Here is a 10,897-nt window from a genome sequence, read left to right as displayed (position 1 = left end):
TATCCTTATTCCTACTTATTCCTGCTCTTCCTCTATTCTGCATCCAACCTTGCTTCCCACCTTCAGTTTCTCTTTCTTCTTCTTCTCCTCCTTGTTTCGTTTACATCGTCTATCTTTCGGATCTTCCTCGCATCTTCTGTTTGCTGTTGAATTTTTTTCTTCTTATTTATTTCTTCTCATTCTACCTCCTTTCATGTCAATTTTGCCTTTTGTATTCTGTGTCCCTCGCGATCACGAAGGTGTCGGGCTTTGCGTGAGCCAAGTCTTAAACCTGAGCCACCTAGTCGAATCGCTTCGAATAAATTATACATTAAGTGGAAGAATTGAATGAATCCGAGAGGGATGTAACACGGTAAGAGCGGGGTTTATTTGCAGGTGTAGGTGTAAGGTGGATTCATCGAGCAGCTTTGTTTTCTTTTTTTTCTTAAGTAGAACCTTGGATTTTTTACACGAGGCTTGTAAAGAGAACTAACCCGTGTATGTATGCGTTTTGTTTCAAAGATTCTGCAAGATTCTTTCGCGATAAAGAAGCGAGCTTCCAGGTTTTCTTACGTGCCAGTAGCGAAGAGTTTACAATAAACTGAAAGTTTCTTCGAAAAATTTACGGTATCACGGCCTGGATAAATCTTTCATGACACGGAGATTCGATCTTCGTCTCGTTTTTCCGGGAAATGTCACTAGTATAAGCGTGAAAATTGATATTCGACTTGAATTCAGGTTAAATATCGCGAACGTCGATTCGAAATCCAAGGATTGTTAGCGCGTTTCAGGGATTCCAAGAATACCGTTTATCCTCTAGTGGCAAGTTAATCGGTGAAAGATCCTTCTTTCCGCATGTCCGCCAACCAACGACCGCTGACTGACTGGCTGAAGTGACTCGTATAGAGGCTCATCTATGCAAGATCGATATGTATATTCAAGAGTTCTGAATAGCCTGCGTGTTTCTGCACCGTAGGAAATTCATTGTCCATCAAGCATCGACTCCACTAAATTCCGAACAACCGCCTTTCGATACCATCGATTACACGATCGATAAACATAGAGAATTACAATTTTTCCAAATTTCATCCGACACAAATCTCGTAATCGTTTCGCGTGAACAGGTGGTCGTCGATTTATCGATAAAGCTCATCTACGATGCTCGTAGCATTTTAATTCGTTATTTCGTACATCTAGGCAGACAAATAAATAGTTATTCTCGTTCGTTCGTGTCGCAGGGAAGAATACAGATGCAGTTGATGTAGTAGCGAACGCGGTCTGGCACGTTTCGCTAAGAGAAACCGATGAGCATTATTTTGCGCTCGATGTAAAACCGCTGTTTCACTTCTCCGCGCAATTTTCCCCGCTTATATGTGGAGCAGAAGATCGACGTATCCGGGAATTATACGCGTGGACGTGTGCCAGAATAGAGGAACTCGAGCACCTCGTCATCTTCGGTCAAATTTTAAGGAAATATTTGTTATTTTTCTCCAGTCTTCATTGTCGATACGAACACATCGATTTCGTTGAAATTTCTACGTTCGAAACCTTTTGCATAGGCTGTTTGTCACCTTTGCCATTACGCGGTCGCGTCCATTTGCGAGCGGAAGCACTTACGCCCGCTTCAAAACTAGCAAACCAGTTTCATCGACGTACCGATCTTTCCCTAACGAAATCGTACGGCTATTAGAGAAAAAATTATTCACCCGAAGTTTGTATATTTCGCTTGTTGGGTGTCCTGTTTCGATCCTTAGGTGACTGAACAAACAGCTGATCGCGTAGGTGTAGATGCACTCGCAGAGGGGAACACGTGTACACACGAGGATGTACACGCAGCAAGCACTATCGAACAGTTTCAGATTATTTACACTAACGTTTATTGCGGTACAAGAAGGGCCAAGGGTGAATGACCTCTTACAGGGTTGATAGTGTTTGCCGAGTGTACTTACATGTACCTAGACACGACCCTTTGTGCTAGTGCTAGTAGTTTCTCTGACCAAGCGTCGGTACTTCTTGTCTAAGGTTTCTGCAGGTCACCTCGAAACTTGAACAATCAATTTTCAATCGTTTACAGCTGAAGAATAATAAAAATATCGGATTCCTCTGGAATTTGCAATGTTTATAACGCACACCACTTTTGAGATTCTCTGTACGATATTAAATTTTGTGAATTGTAGAGCATTAGGAACATGGTTCGGGTACCTGAAGTACATACGAAGCGAAGTTACCAGTATCGATCGAGTAGCTTCAATACAGCCATGGCAAGGGTTATGGTACAGTGAACCACTTTATAAAGGAAATATAGAACGATACGTTTCCTGGCTGCTCTAAAAACAATCGCACACGCGACGGATTTTCCTCGTAGAGGGTATAAAAGTATATATCCCTCTCTTTCCTTCCGTTCCTCTTCGTCTCCCTGATTTTCTTACCCTCTCTCGAGAATATACCCTTCTTCCCATTGTTGCGTTATTCCTCGACGGTCACTATTTTCCTACCGGCCTTCCTCCTAGTTAATGGAATTCATTAATCCTATCTGCCAGAATAGCCACTTCGTTATTCTTATTTAAAAGATGGATCGCTCGAATGTCCGCCAGAACGGCATCCATTAACGCCGACTGAATGATGTTCCGTTCCTTTTATTTTCTTATTTTTCAACTTACCCCTCCGAAGTTTTGAAAAGGAACGTTTTGTAGCCAGACTTTTTGGTACGTCGTTTAAAGAACAATGCCACTTTCCGGGATTATTTTATCGACGTCGAAAATTATCGTTCGATCTATGAAGTTCGAAAGTTGATGTAATATTTGAACGCGTTAATAGACTAAAGCGTTAACACGCATAGGATCGACGCTATGTTTTAATTACGAATAACGCAGCACGAAGGACGAAATCAGTGTGCCTTCCGTTTTAATCTTCTTCATCTAATCTTCTCTCCTCATCCACCGTTCCACGGTTAACAATATCCCGTCCCTATAGTTCGTGGCTGTACTCAAGTTCGTATCAGTTAATTAATTCATTAGAGAAGTCTCGTTCCATTATAAGGAGTAAGCCTAATTACCTGACGAAAGAGAAGTTTAAGAGCTCTCTCGGGAGTCGGCACGCGCATCAAGCAACGATTTCCTCTAGGTTTGTTACCTCCGTTTCCATTTCCTTTGAACGTCTCAAAGAATTTCCCCGTTTGATATTTCTTCAGAGCTTTGCCAATGTTTCGTTAAACGAGGAGGGCTGATTCTCCTAGCAATTATCGCGAGATCCTCCAAGACTTTCGGAACAAAAATGAACGTCAGCGAATAAGTGTTATATGAACAGATGCGATTCTCGGAAATATTTCAACCCGTTGTTCACCGTTCGATCGCAAACATTGTTAACGCGTTTGCAAACTAGTTTTTTATCGCTTAACCAGCGTCGTTCGAACAGGTGAAAGGGAACAGAGTTTCCAACTAGCGTTTCATTGAAATTATCTCATCCATGCATTTCCATCGCGATACAACGACGCGTTACGTGCATCGAATCTCCTCTGGCATGATTCTAGGATCGTTGAACGCTGCTCGATGCATCGAAAGTTCCCGCCACGTTCGATCGCACGTTCAATCGAACAGTCACGCGATACAGTCGTTACGTCGTTTTTCGAGAATCGACTAAACTCGTTTTGAACGGTGCGATACCATGGCTGTGTTATTTTTCGGTTGAAGATCGAAAGAATGAAAAGTAACGAGCCTCTCGCAAGAGAGGCGAACGATTTGGAAGTGGCTTCTATTTCACAGAAATAGCTGAGAAAAGTGTGAAGGTAGAAACCGTAATGAAATTTTTCCCCTTCATTTTCGATAAGAAAAGAGCGCGGCAAGTAGTACAACCCTATAATTGTACCGGCGCCGATGTCTGATCGAGCGTCGACTCGTTCTACTTACCACTATTTCACGCACGCGTTCAATTTGAAATTTGATGAATATTAAACGAGAATGTTCTTCGACATCAAAGAACCTGATTAAACTATTTTTATGTTAAATTTTTGATGATGCTGCGAGTTGATTAATTAAAATCATAGCTACGCTGAAATTGTTCGTGCAATATTAAAACCAAATGAGAGAAGGAACGCTAGACGAAGGTACGAGTAATTTCCGGCTTTGTTTCAACGCTCGGTTCTGCGAACGGAACGGAGCGAGACAGTATTTTTCCGTATTTACTCGGCGGAAATCCACACGGGAAATGTTTAAAGAAACGGGATCGACCGAGAAGACATAGGAAGCAGCATTGCCCGCGTGTCAGCGGAATTCTTTTCGACCGGTGCGCGACGATATTTCGTTGGAAAGTACACCGGGAAACACGCGTGTCGTCAATTCGATCAAATGAATTGCTTCGAACGAAGGAAGGAATCGAAGGGAATCGAGGGACGAAACGAAAGGGGACAAAGATCGTGGAGGAAATTTTGCATGTTACCTCTTTAATTTACCGAGGAGCTTACGTTCGAAGGGAATAACTATGGTCGGAGGTTTAATATTGCGCGTAGGTCGCGTAATCTGTAAGCAGCGATTGAGGGCGAGGAGGGTAGCAGGAGGGTTCGGTGCGTCGAGGAAAAAGGAAGCAGCATCTTATCCAGCGGAAAATTGGCGGCACGGTTAAGTTCCAGGCTTGAAGTTCGCCTATTACCGTATATAATAAAGAGCCGTTATTCCGTGGCGCCTCTTATCTCTAAGGTAGCCGTGAAATAAAGAGACGTAGACTGTGCCTCGAGTGGAGAACGAGACACCTAAACGAGAGAGGACTCTCCGTTCCGTTCTGCTCCAACTCAGCCCGTACCGGCGAGAAGCCCACAGGCTTCAGCAAACATTACACCGTAGACAGGGACGAAAAAAGAGGAAGATCACTGGCTGGCTCGCTGATGAGACTCCGGTGAGATACGTTTGTCACCGGGCTGATAGAAAACCTCTCCTTACAGCTTTTTTCCTCGACGAGACAATGGCCGGTAGGATGCATTATAAGAAGGAATTAAGGAGTCGGGATCGGATAAGCGGACCGCGGGAAATATTGATGCGAACTTAACGAGATACATCAAGGAATCACTCGTCTGATCAAACGTCGACTCTTTGAACGTTCCAATTTGTTTGCTAGTAACGTTTCCTTGAACAAATGCTCGCCGAATGTCGGACTATTCTTGACGAAACTCGCGAATTATTCAAACGACAGAAGTGCAGGGAAACTGAAACTTTGTTCAGCAGCTGAAACGCGTATTGGCACTTTTATGCTGCAGCTTATTTTAGGAATTTCCTTTTAGAGTTAGCCCAGTTCTGATAGAACAAACAAGCTAACAGAGTGGTAATAAAGGATACGATTGAAAAGTAACTTGCGTCGGTAAGAAACTGTTAATTTGAAAATCTAATAGGAGGTAATTATATCGTCGAAAAGATAGAAACGTTTTAATTCTTCGAGTCGGGGGAACTTGGCGTTAATCTGGTATTTTGGTCTCCTCCACGCGATATTCAATTAATGTTCACGAGGAACGCAAAATCGATATTCTTTAGCTGCGAGGCACAGGCTTTTAATTTCATAAGCCAACTCCCGAACGAATATTAATCGTAGATAATTGCAATTAGAACTTGCGTTCGATCGAAGATTAACGAATAAATGAATGAAGAAAAAAAAAAAAAGGGAAATAGAAGGCGCGAAGCAATCAGACGGAAATAAGCTTATTAAGTTTAATCACAGCAAAATGATGAGACAGTAGAATCAGCCGTAGCTAGCGCGGCGTACGATAATACGGATTATCAAAGATATTAAAGATTAATTTTTTTTAATCCGATGCTGTTTCTCGTCGTCAGTGTAATTTTAATAGCGTGCAACGTTTCCTCCCTCAGTTTTTTTTTTTTAATCATTCGACTAGATTAAATCCGATCGGGTTGGACGCGTTAACCGCGTTAAAGTGAATAAGTAGTCGACGAAAAGGCGATTCGGTACCGTTTGCATAGGACATTACGACATCGTTTATCATTTTTCGTTCTCTGGCCAGCTTCTGAAAACGCTAAGTACTCGTGCACGCATTTATACGGTGCAATAAATTGTTTAAGGTCAAAGTACCGCTCCTTTCCGCGCGTTTTTGTCGCATAAATAAACGATGGAAAAGGGCAGAAGGGTGATAAATGCTTCCTATCCTACTGCGCTCTCATAAAGTGAGCGAAACATTATTCATATTCGATTTCCTTTGACCTGCTGCCCTTTTTGCCCGTGTATCGGACCGAGCAAGAAACCGTGAAAGCGAACTTTATACAAGATGTCAAAGAAAAAGGACTCGCAGCTTACGGGATAGATAGTATTCAATAAAATACATGAAAAATGTTTCGTAAACACAGATATCTACTCGTTATATTTTTTCGAGAAATTTAATTCCGTTTCATAACGAAAGTGACGCGTTTGCGAATCAATTATAGTATAAATAGAATAGTGTTTGCAAAATGACGATCGATGGTATTGAACGCAATGATATTTATCTTGAAAGCAGACTTGGAATTCGAGGGTGAGCTTTGAAATTCCGTTTCCACGACGACCGAGGGAGGCAATTGATTAGACTAGCTTAATTTCGACCTTTGGGATGATCTATGCACCGTCAAACCCAGCTCGTCACACTAACAAATCGGTGGCAATAATCGAGGAGCTGTGTGTTATGTTGGATCGAACCCTTTGGCGATTCGTAATTATGTAATCTCGACGCGGAAATTGTGAACTTTCGACTTGATCTCTGTCTTCTCAGTTGTTGAATTACCATGGAAGAGTTTTCGTTGTATCCTCGCTATTTTTAACCGTCTTGTGTAGTGAAAACAGAGTAGTCTAAAGGAGACACGCCAGGATTCTCTGTAAATCTTCATGGTCCCTTTAAAACGTTTCCAAGCAATAACGAGAATGTCCGGCGAAAACGTTTTTAATTATACGGACGGTCGTTTGGGAAATTAAAACACTGCGCCAAAGCAATGCGTTAAGAAACAGATTTTCGTCAAACGAGTTACGCTTGGTAAACTCGCGACTGAAAGAATTTAAAACATTATACTGAAAGTAATTAGTAATAGCACTGTAATTTAAAAAAGAGGAAGTAGATGGTATTAAAATTTTAGAGGAGTTTCTCGATTTAAAATGTAAAATAAAGGAGCTCGTGAAATACGCGTTGCTTTGCTTCTATCGTTAACCGATAGCCGTTCAATTAGCTTAATTAAACGCTCGAAGCGTCGTATTTAAGATTACGAATTGTCACAGTGCAATCGAATCGACCGTATTACTCGGTCAAAGACGACTGGTGCTAGAAATAACGTAAAACTATTCAGATTACTTTCAGATTGGTAGAATAGGGACAAGATGGTCTAGAAAGTATTCAACCGACTGGATTCTCGCCAACTCATCAGTAACTGCGGGAGGCGATGTTGAATCAAAAAGCGTAGCCATTGCTCGCTTCCCTCGTAAAAAATCTCGCGAACCTGGCTACGTGTTAAATTTCAATTTAACGTCAAATCGTTTTGAACAGTGTGTCAAACGATGAGCCAACGAGTACTTTATTTCTACCAGAATTATGAAATATTCGCTCGTTCCCTCGGTTTTCCTGTTTTCGCGTGAAAGATGCGCTGCAATCTGTTTGTATTTTTCTTCTTTTTCAACTTTATGGATTAATTTATAAACCGCGCTGGTTAATGTTCATATTTCGCCTTGTTATTTAAAGCTGATTACAAATTTTAATCATACACAAAGTTATTATATTTCAGCTGGAATATTCAACGTGTAATGCGGCTCCAACGTTTGTTGATATTTCATTTTTTAAACTCGTTATCGAGATGTAGATAGAGTATTCAATTACTTTAGCTTAAAAAAATTTGAGTAGCAAACGATGAAAATGATGAAAAACGGTCGTATTATATTAATGATACATTGGAAATTGGAGCGCGAAACTGGTAATGGTGGATTTCACCCGTCTAGCATTGCTTGCACTGCTAAATCCTGGTAGCCATAGGGGAAAAAGTAGAAAAACCGCGATAACAGGTGCTATTATAGCCCGATGTATTTACGATGGTGGACAGGTAGGTTTTATTTGCAGCTGCGTCAGCACGCAGCCGGCTTCCAAGCGCGTTTCAGCTAGACCCTTGTACACCTGCTAAATGTGAACTGGCCCGTAAAGAAAAAAGGAAAAACGGGAAAACGGAAAAAAGGAGGAAAGAAAGGAGGGGTGGTAAAAAAAGGGATCTTACACGCGAGACGCCCTCTCCGCTCGTTGACTTTGTAATTTAGCTGGTTGCTCCGCTGCGTCCAGACCGAAACAAATATTCGTTTCGCGCACGGCTTGTCGTCGTGAGCGTTCCCATGTTTGCTTTCTACCTGCTACGTCCACCTTTCATGCGTGTCACGTCGCCTTCACCGAAATTTTCCTCGCTCCAGCTTTATTGCTCCCCGGATTTCTCGCGTTTCGTTCCGCGTATGACCCTCGAGATTTGCGACCCCTTCGCCGGAACGTAACTGTCGTCGACGAGCATACTTTTTTACCGATACACACACACACACACACACACACACACACGCGCGAATTTTCTCTCCGCCGGGTGTCGTGAATAGCATTTTCATAGCGAACGACCTGTACACACGTATCTTCACGAGAAACGACTCGTTCAGTTTTAAGAAGTATAACGTCATTTTCATCTCCTCTCTACGAATTTCCAGAGAAAAGAGGCATCGATTAGCGAGAAATTAATACGCTCGTGACATTCGAAGCGAAACTCTCTGATCGATATTGTAATTCCTCGAAAAAGAAAGAGAGAGAGAAAGCTTTGTGCTGTGGCAAGTTCGCTTCCAAGTCTTGCCGAGAAGTTGCCTTTGACTGCAACGACAAAGGTAAAATGTGGATCGAGTTGCGAGCTACTTGAAACCGCAAATCGATGAGTTCGCTTTTCATTTCTTTTTTAATCTTTCAGCGATTTCGTGAGTTGACGTTTCAATCATTTTTGCAGGAAATGCATTAACAGCTATTGTAACGTTCCCTCGTTTTCCTTATTTTTCAATCGAACTATTTTTATTCCGTGGTCGATGCAATCGCAGATCACGAATTAAAAAGAAATATTACAAATTTGTCCATAGAACATATCCGAGAACGATAGTGTCAATAAGAGTAGCAGCGCAGCGTACGTCTGACTAATCGTTGACTTATACTACTTGCTTCGATCGCCGCTCGCCTCCGCGGTGGTTAATTTCGAGTTACACGATGTGACGCAATTAAAATTGCTTGCATCAACTGTACGGGTAATTAGTCTCTTTCTCAAATCAATTAAAAGTTGTCATTTCAACGCGATGAGAATATAATTGCGATTTGCGTTGATAACCGGTCCGCGAAATACTTACGTACAGCATTTTTCTGCCGACGAAGTTATCAACGATAAGATCTTTAATTGTCTCATGGTCGCAGGGAGGGGTAACGATCGATATTTAACGACTGCGAAAACGAGGTCGAGCGAATCGGATGAGGAAGAAAAATCTTTCGAAGAAATTACGTTACAGAGAGCATTGAAATGTCTTTCAGTAGTCACTTGTAAGCAAAAATATCTCAACTAAATATAAAAATATCAATCATTTCTATTGAATGTTCGCGTTTATTTGATAATATGTAGATTTATTACAACGTCAATGTTTGCTTCTATTAATAACCGTTTAAATTTCATTGCTTGCGAATACATTTACTTATCGAATTAGTATGCGCATACATTGGCTAGCGATCGCATACACTTCCTGTAATATACAAATTACATCGTAAACTATTAGATTGAAAATTCAAAAATTCATTCGGAAGAAATAGTAAAAAAGTAGCGTAGATATTCGTGGCAGATTTTTCATTTAATAACATTCGCGCGTTCCTTCGAAGTAATCGGTATTAATGGTAGGAAAACGTCAATTTTACTTGAATACACAAAGCGCAACGAGATTATCGATTCCTGTTAGACGCAACTGACCATCGATCGACGGCCTATTGAACACGAATGGACGATCTAAACTGGATCGTTTCAAACGATTAGGTATTCGAGGAAAGAACAAAGGCTTGGGTAAAAGGGATGGGCTAACAAAAGGGCCGAGGGCGTATGCAAACATAGAGGCGCGTGTACCGTAGGTGTGTTTGGGTGGCATAATAATGGAGGCACATAATCGCGTGTTTAGCGTCTCGTCATGAGGCCCGGTCCCGCAGGAACGGTGCATTGCGGCGATCCTCTATTCGGCAATGATAAATTGACAGTGAACGCTCGCAAACGCTAGCCACTGAGAAGGATCGTCCGTGTAAAATTACCTTTCAGCTAGTTCTATCGATGCTATGGACATCGAGTCACCCGATCCTCCTCGAAATCGTTGCCAAATTTCATCCTCCTTTAACTCCTCGACTTCTATATAATATTTGTTTGTTCTTGAAAAAAAAAAAAAAAAAAAGAAAAGAACACGATCCTTTTTTTTCTCCGTGTCCGGTCCATAGCACAAGCACCATAAGCGCGTTAATTGAAAATCGTCGAAGGCAAATGGACGGCATAAATAGCCGCAGTTTGTTAAATGTTGCAGGTAAAATCAGGCCGGGCAACGATTTTACGGAATCGAGTATGTGTGCAACGGGGCGTACGGTTGAAGCGTATCGACAAATACGGGAGTTACAGAGGGCCGAAGTGCAGATGACGTGCTGCATTGTACTTTATTGTCCGCCATTGTGTTGCAAATCCAAACAAACGGACGGCAGAGCGATTTGTTTATGAATGCAGCCTTACCGCGGCATACATATTTGCATAGCCTGGACGATGTTCCGCTTTATTAGCGTGTCGGGAATTTAACGCGTCCTCGGTAATGTCGTTGCGATTCCCGCGGGGGAATAACGGCTTTGCCGTACGAATCGACAGGTTTTCGACGTGGCAAAAATTCGTCCAATGAATTC

At 41.9% G+C, this 10,897-nt stretch overlaps 1 protein-coding gene across 6 annotated transcripts in view; it reads left to right on the top strand.

Moving 5' to 3' along the window:
- The window catches only part of LOC117611724 (tubulin glycylase 3A), a 90,275-nt gene that overhangs the window by 65,173 nt on the left and 14,205 nt on the right, over nucleotides 1-10,897 (top strand). The window lies entirely within an intron of this gene.

The sequence above is a fragment of the Osmia lignaria genome, chromosome 10, assembly GCF_051020975.1.
Source record: "Osmia lignaria lignaria isolate PbOS001 chromosome 10, iyOsmLign1, whole genome shotgun sequence".
NCBI lineage: Eukaryota > Metazoa > Arthropoda > Insecta > Hymenoptera > Megachilidae > Osmia > Osmia lignaria.
This window is presented reverse-complemented; position numbering and strand designations above follow the sequence as displayed.